This window comes from Nannospalax galili, unplaced genomic scaffold (assembly GCF_000622305.1).
Source record: "Nannospalax galili isolate Female #2095 unplaced genomic scaffold, S.galili_v1.0 scaffold1631, whole genome shotgun sequence".
NCBI lineage: Eukaryota > Metazoa > Chordata > Mammalia > Rodentia > Spalacidae > Nannospalax > Nannospalax galili.
Window position 1 is genome coordinate 951361 of NW_008329035.1, and position 8971 is coordinate 960331.

Consider the following 8971-nt stretch of genomic DNA (forward strand, 5'->3'; position numbering starts at 1 on the left):
TTAAGAAATTATATGTTGAAATTCAGTGTTTCTGAAACTTTTCATTATACCCATTGTTCTAAGGACACAAAATGAGCTTTTCAGGGTTTCTCAGTGCCATTTCTCTTAGGTATTGACAGAAAGGTCCTACAAGACAGATATTTATCACAGTTCTGAAATATTTTTCCCTGTCCTTTGACTCCTCCCTCAAATGATACTGATGGTTGAGTTCATGAATGAAATGACAGATCAAATTAGAGGAAAATAATTTCTGCAGTCCACTCTCATGGTTAAAAAGACAAGAAGCTGTAGAAAGGTGAAAATGTCAACTCAGAATGACACTGGCAAGGGAAATTTGTCCAGGCCTTAGCATACTTTCATAAAAGCCACATAGATGTCCCCTCTTTAGAGCTATCAAGGACCAGAAAATACATGGCACAGTGGACAGGCTTTGAACTTGCTCCAGCTTAGCCACAGATATCCTTGAGGACTTGTAAAAATTATTTCTTGTGGTTGGAGAGATGGCTCAGCACTTAAGAGCAATGGCTGTTCTTGCAGAAGACCTGAGTTCGTTTCCCAGCACCCACATGGCAACTAACAACCATCCATAACTCCAGTTCCAGAAGATCTGATGCCCTCTTCTGACCTCTGAGGGCACTGCACAACATAGTGCACTTACATCCATGCAGGCAATATACTCATATACATAAAATAAAAATAATAAATAAAATATTAAAAAAAAAACTCCTTGCTTTTGGTCTCTACTTCTGTATCTTCAAATAACAAACGGGGGGTGGGGGTGTAGATAGCTCAGTCAGTGAAGAGCTTGCTGCACAGGCATGAGGACCTGAGTTCCATCCCTAGAACTCATAAAAAAAAAAGCTGAGTGTGGTGACACAGGCTTGTAATCTCTGCACTGGGGAGGTGGAGACAGAAGGATCCCTGGGGCTCAGTGCCCAGCCAGCCTAGCCTGTTTGGCAAGTTCCAGGCCAATGAGAAACTCTCTCTCAAAAAACTAGATGGGGGACTGGAGAGATGGCTCAGCAGAGCGCTGACTACTCTTGCAGAGGACCCTGGTTCAATTCCCAGCACCCACATGGCAGCTACAAACTATCCTTAACTCCAGTTCCAGGGGAATCCGAAGCCCTTTTCTGACCTCCGTGGTATTGCACATACATGCAGGCAATAAATACAGTCATACACATAAAATAAAAATAATAAATATTTTTAGAAAAACAAGATGCATGGCACCTGAGGAATGACACTCAAGCTTGACCTATGATACCTATACACATGCAAACAAGTGTACATAAAAGTGTACATACATTAACACACACACTTGCTAAGAAGTTTAACATTCTTGGTGATAGCTGAGATTTGTGACCCTCTCTGGCTCTAAAATGTGTCTCTCTACAGCTCTGTGGAACAATACAGCAAAGTGGTAAGGAATGATTGAAAGATGTGACCCAGGTGTAGTGGCACATGCCTTTAGTCCCAACACTCCGAAGGCAGAGGCACATGGATCTCTGTGAGTTCAAGGCCAGTCTGGTCTACATAGAGTTCCAGGCCAGCTGGAGCTACAGGGAAACCCTGTCTCAAACAAAACAAATAAAAGAAAGAATAACTGACATATGCAGTGGCTACACACCCTTACTCTGTCTCTGCAGCTATATGACAGAATCATTCAATACTTCTGCATCCTGTATCTTCATCTGTAGGAAGACAAGAATGCCAATAACAAAGGCTTTATAGGTTTATTGTGGTGATGCAAAGAAACGCAGAAGTTGCTTAGTACAGTGCCTGGCATATCACAGGCACATGAAGGATTTAGGGATGATTAATTTCAATGAGATCTATTTTCAAAAACAGCAAATATATCCTGAGAATATCTGCAGGTGTGCATCCTACTATGACCTAAAGCAGTCAGAGAATGGCCTTAGACTGCCAAAGGCAGAGGTTACAGGCTGCTAACTCCCAAGTTGTATATATGAATGCATTTCTTTGGCATGAACAATGTTGTTTAATTTAGTTAGTTTCCAGCATATAAAAACTATGGTGTCACTGTGCTGGCTTCTTTAATAAAAAATGGGGATGGACTGGAGAGATGACTCAGCAGTTAAGAATATATACTGCTCTTTCAGAGGACTAGAGTTCTGTTCCCAGCATCCGTATCAGGGGGCTCACAACCACCTATAATTCTAGCTCCAAGTAAACGAATGCTCTCTTCTAGCCTCCAGCCTCTGCAGGCTCCTGCACTCGTGGGCACAACCTCTCCCCATATACACAATAATTTAAAAATAAAATATTTAAAAACTGGGATCACTGGCAATACTGAACCTGCATTTCTGCGGAGGGCCAATGGCCAGTGCTCCCCTCAGTGTTCCTATATGCCCTACTGTCCACAGCCTGCCCACTCCTCTCATTTATACTGCATGCTTCACTCCTACAAGATTTTAGGATTTGTTTGTTTTTTTGATTTTGTGGGGCGCTGAAACTCAAACTCAGAGTGTCAGCATGCTAAGCAAGTGCTCTACTACTGAGCTGCACCCCCAGCTCAACATTTCTGTTTTGTGATGACCAATATCTGATGTTCTAAATTAGATCCTGCAACCAAAAAGGGAGGGAAGGATATTAGCAGAAAGGTGGTGAAATCTAAATGATATTAATTTTAGTTAATATGCTTTACCAGGGGCTATAGAGATGGCTCAGTGGTTAAGAGCACTGGCTGTTCTTACAGAGGACCCAGGTTCATTTCTCAACACCCACATGGCAGCTAAGAACCATCCTAACCCCAGTTCCAGGGGATCAAACACCCTCTTCTGACCTCTGCAGGCATTGCACGACATGGGTGTGATTATATAGATGTAGGCAATACTCTCATATAAAATAATAAAAAATTTTTTTAAATAATGCTTTACCAATGTTGGTTTCTAACTTGCTATAAATGTACACAATAATGAAAAGTGTTAAAATTAAAGAAAAACTCCAGAGTACACTGGAGTTTCCTAAATTATCTTTATAACTTTTTTAGGAATTTAAAATTACTCTATGATTTAAAAAATGGCTTTTAAAAATAAAAATAGAGGGGCTGGAGAGATGGTTCAGTGGTTAAGAACACTGGTTGTTCTTGCAGAAGACCCGGGTTCGAATCCCAACACCCATATGGCAGCAAACAACTGTCCATAACTCCAGTCCCAGGGGATCTGATAGCCTCTTCTGACCTCCGCAAGCATTGCACAACACAGATGCACTTACCTACATGCAGGCAATACATGCATACACATAAAATAAAAATAATAAAAAAATAAAAATAGAGGCTAGCTAGGGAGCTAGATTTCTTGAGCTCAATAGTCACCCAGCCTAGCCAAATCACTGAGCTCCAGGTTTGATGAAAGACTCTGTTTCAAAAATAGGGTAAGGAGGAACAGGAAGACACCTAACATAGACTTCTGGCCTCCATAGGTACACACATATATGTGTATGCAACCCTGCATGCACAGGTGCATGCACATTCACTACACACATAAATAAAAATAGACCAGTTAATATCCTAAAGGGAGGCCCCACTGTGAAGAATGATGTGGTTTCCTAGATTTCAAAAACATAACAACTATACTTTTGTAAAAGGTAGATTTTATGTGTTTTATATATTTCCCATAAAATGTAACAAGTACCTCAGTGCCATCTCCCTGGGCATCTTTTCCCAAGTATAATTATAAACTAGTAGTGCTGTAAAATTTGATTGACCTACTTAGAATTTAGGTTCTTCCAGTTGTTCATTAAACTTACAATCTAAAACAATGCTTATCCTTACTTCTCTTGGCAGAACAAATTAATTCTACCTGAACAAATTAGTAACCTTGGCTTCTAACTCCTGTGATTTTGGAAGCCTGGACACAGGGAAATCTTTAGGGAAGGATGTACACATAGAGTTCACTACACATAGAGTTCTCCTTGATGAACATTAGAAGAATGTCCTAGAGGAAATGCAGACCTTGTCACACCCTCTTATCAAAGCAATAACAGCTGGCCCAATGCCCTAGTCAGAGATTTAGCTAGAGACCTGAAGTACAAATCCTCATGGCAAGGAAGTAACTTGTTCACTCAACAACACTTTCCTTAACACCTGTGCTAAGAAGCAGCAGTGACAGACACTCTGAAGGGTTTCTATTCCTACTTCAGGGGCAGAATAGCAACACGTAAAACAGGAGGTGTAGAGATGTTAAGTAGCTGAAGCCAAGGAGTTCTTGAAATACACAATTGGGTATTCAACCAGCACAGCAGAAGTGAAAAGAAGAGTAAATATGCACTTCAGGAACAAACATACATCATGTGACTCACAGTCAAACACACATTCATAGCCTCTTCAGGGGCTTGCAGAGGATGTGGAAGTAATTAAGACACCACACATGCCCTCCAGGCATGTGCTGCCTGGTGCCTAGGATAAGAGAAGTACACAAATAATTGCAAACAGGAAGTATAAGTTATTATGTACCCTAAGAAAAGTATGAAGTGCTCAAGAAAGTCTAGAATAAAAACATTTTAAACTAGTTATGGATAGGGAAGCAGACAGTACTGTAAGATAGGTGTGCCTTGGGATACAAACCTGACAGACTGTGGGAAAGGGAGGCAGGTACACAGAAAGGAGCTAGTTTCAGCCAAGGGACTCAAGGCTTCCTGTTTACCTGGATGGGGTATATGTAAATGAGTCTTGGGAAATATGGCTTTAGAAAAGAATCGAGATCCAGGCCAGTATAAGGGAGAGAACACAAGGAGGAAAAGAATCAAGATCCAGACCAGTGCAGGGGAGAGAACACAAGGAGGAGTGTGATAGTTATGTGTTCTTCATACATCTCTCTCAGATTGCTGAGATAATAGAGACTGCACATAGAGAAATCAGACACAACTTTCATTAACAGCCAATGAGGAGCAGATGGGAGCATGTGCCTCCATTTACAAAACACGGAGAAAGACATATCTTTTGTGGCCGGCCAGACTGCTTCACCTGAAAGCAATTATAAGAAAACATCACACAAAACCAAGCCGAGAAATAGAAAATAACTGGCTTGTGTTCGCCAAATATGCCAGTGTTATAGAACACAAAGAACTCATCCTAGACCCAGTCAGAGCAGGTGTGTACTAATCAGTACTTGTTCCAGTTTCATTGGTTACTGTAGTAAAACACTCTGACCAACTTGGGGTGCAAAGGGTTTATTTTATCTTATACTTTCAGGTCACAGTCTATCACTGAGGGAAATTAGGGCAGGAACTTAAGACAGAAACCTGCAGGTGGGACTTGTTGTTCCACAGGGTATTACTTCAGATCCAGGAAATCCACTGTGAGCTGGGGAAGTATAACAGTGATAGAGTATCAATAAGCCCCATAAATTAACTGGTCCAGACTATAAAAAATATCTAGTCTATATGTTGGAGGACCCATTTTTTCAGTCTCATTGGTCAATTACCTGGTGATAGAACCACTCCCAGGAAGGCAGGTAATGCTAAATAGATGGGCAGAATACCTGGTATGTTAATTAAGTAGTGAATATTTCTGCCTGGAACTGCTCAGACCCCCGAAAAACTTCCAGACCAGCCACAGCCATGTAGGTCTCCATAAGTCTGTCTGCTTTCCTGAACTCTTCAGGAAAGCATAATTTCTCCTTTTCTTCTTCATGCCTTTCTTACTAAACATGCTTTCTTTTTTTTTTTTTTTTTGAAGCAGGGTCTCCCTGTAACCACAGCTGTCCTGGAACTCACTATGTAGACCAGGCTGGCCTTGAACTCACAGAGATCCACCTGCCTCTGCCTCCCAAGTGCTGGGACTACAGGCATGCGCCTCCACACCTGGCTTAAACATGCTTTCTTTAAGGCTTTGTGCTGCCCCTAGCATCCTGTATTTCTTCACTTTTCCTCTAAGGCTTCCTTCTCCCAGCCATGTGGCTTGAGCCAACCACGTGTCTGACCTCCATGCAGGCTCTAAATCTGCATGGCTCCATGGCTTTCCTTCCTTCTTCTCATTATTCACCTCCTCAAGGCAGCTGCCAAGATTACTAGCTGGCCTGCCCTGAGAATTTTTCTTTAAGATTCTAATAAAGTTGTAAAAAGCTTCTGTTTTGGTTTTTAAATTCTTTTATGAATGAGACTAAAAACCCTCTAGGGGACCCTCTTTCTCCCCGGTTCAACAGGAACCATGGAGGATACTGCTTGCTAACTGGCTCACTCTCCGGTTGGCTCACTGTTCATACTTAGCTAGTTTTTTATACAGCCCAGGAATGGTGCTGTCCACAGTGGACTGGGCCCTCTTATATCAATTATTATTGCAGACATCCCCTCACAGACATGCTCACAGGCCAGCCTGATCTAGACAATTCCTCAAGTGAGACTTCTTTCAGATGACTCTAGGCTGTGTCAAGTTCACAACTAAGGCTAACCAGGACAGCACTACTCTATGTATTTATGCTTTCTTTTTTTCTTTTCTTTTTTTTTTTGAGACAGGATTTCATGTAGACCAGGCTAGCCTGGGATACATGAGACCTGTCTCACAAAACAAAACAAGGAGGCTAGGGAAATAGCTCAGTCCATCAAGTGCTTAAGTAAGTATGAAAACTTGAATTCAATCCCCACAAAGATGGTATGCACTTATAATTCCAGAGCTGGGAGGCAGAGACAGGCAAATCTCTGGAGCGTACCAGCTGAGCTTAATAGGTGAGTCTCAGGTCCCATTGAGCACCCCTGTCTCGAAAAACAAGGTAGATGGCCATACTGCAGAACAATACCTAAGATCAGTCTCTAGATTCCACCTGCACCTGCTTGCTTTGGAGGATTCAGCCCATTACCAGGCCTACCCTATTTTAAGCATATTGTGAGGCAGCATATCAAGGTAAGGTGCATGTAACAGAGAAGGCTTGTTCATGCCATGGCTAGGAAAAGAGAGGAGAAATAAACCAGCATCCCACAATCCCCTTCAAGGATTCTTTTTAGGACATGATCTAAAACCTCTTAAAATTTCCACCACTCCCAGTATCTCTACAGGCTCATAGGCAAACATTTAATACCCATCAAGGGATGGTCCAGATTCAAACTAAAACACATATTCACACTTGGGAACTAAAGTTCCCCATCATTTAATCATTTTGCTACTGAGTACTTCTGTTATTTCCAGACTTTACAACTATTATACCACTGCTATGAATATATCTTTAAAAATTACGTTATTTCTTTTGGGAGTATTCCCTGGGAGCCTTTGAAAAATTCTTTTGTAAAACAAGATCTAAAGGACTATATTCTGTGGTAGATGCCAAAATGTATATAAATTCGGTCTGGTAGAGGACATTTCCTGTGCTTGTGAATATAGAACTTGCCTTAGTCATCATCATCTTGTTGGTACTATTGTCAGACCACAGGTCTCAGATAGACACACAAACATATCTTAGGTATTGTTCTGCAGTATGGCCATCTACCTTGTTTTTCGAGACAGGGGTGCTCAATGGGACCTGAGACTCACCTATTAAGCTCAGCTGGTAAGCTCATATGTGCACATATACACAGGCACTATTCACCACATCCTAGGCCCAAAACAAGCAGGGAAAAAAAAGGATGCTCAGGGGCCATGCAGATGAACCATTGCTAGAAGACAATTGCCAAGTCAGCTGGAAAGCTTTACCCAGTCAAAGCAAAGCACAGCAAGTCAAACGGGCCTGCGGTTTTAATAAATGCCTTATTCTTACAGAACTTCCAAGAGTTTAATAAAGAAATTACTTACCTAAAAAGAAAAGATGTATGCCGGGTGTGGTGGTGCATGCCTTTAATCCCAGCTCTCAGGAGTCAGAGGCAGGCAGATCTCTGTAAGTTCAAGGCCAGCCTGGTCTACAGAGCAACTTCCAGGCTCGCTGGGGCTACAGGGAGACCCTGTCTCAAAAAGATCAAAATTAAAGAAAAAAAGAAAAGACATGTGCTTTGACTATAAATGTGCCTGGAGAACTTCAAATGATTAAAGAATAATTTTGTGGTATAATGGTAATTATGTTAGGCTAAAGAGCAATTTGAGTTAATGTTTGCAAATACAGAAAAGTAATTAGACATTTCAGCAATTAAGAATTGGTTTCTAAGAAGAGCAAGGACTTTGTGAAAATTCCCTTTTTTTTTGGGGTCTTTTTGAGGCACGGTCTCTCTGTAGCCCCGGCTGTCCTGAAACTCACTATGTAGACCAGGCTGGCCTTGAACTCACAGAGATCCACCTGCCTCTGCCTCCCAAGTGCAATTCCCTTCTTTTAAGAAACCAAACACTAAACTAAGGGGTACCTCTTCTGGGAAACATAAAATGTAAAAATGCATAAGAAATGCATGCTCTTCAATTCTTACCAATTCCCACTAATGAACAAAGGCAATTTTAAAAAATATTTTATTTTTATTATTTTTATTCTATGTGTATGAGTGTATTGCCTTCATGTGTGTAAGCGTACCTGTGTCCTGCAATGCCCATGGAGGTCAGAAGAGGGCATCAGATTTCCCTGGAACTGAAGTTATGGACAATTGTTAGCTAACATGTGGGTCCTGGGAACTGAACCTGGGTCCTCTGCAAGAGCAGTTAGTGCTCTTAACCACTAAGCCATCTCACCAAACCTGTTTTTTTTTGTTGTTGTTGTTTTTATGTCTAGTACAGAGTGATGAGAATGATCTCCACCTTGACTTTGGCCTTGAATTAGTTATGTTAATGTTGCCTATTCAGAAGTCTTCAAACTGTTCACTTAAGATCTGTAAGCTTTGGGGTTGGAGAGATGGCTCAGTGGTTAAGAGCACTGACTAGTCTTGCAGAGGACCTGCGTCGATTTCCAGCACTCACATAGTAGTTAACAACTGTTCTTAACTCCAGTTCCAGGGGATCTGATGTTCTCTTCTAACCTCCTTGGGCATTGCAAGACACAGGTACACCTACCTATTTGCAAGCAATACACTAATATACATAAAATTAAAAAATTATATATATATATAT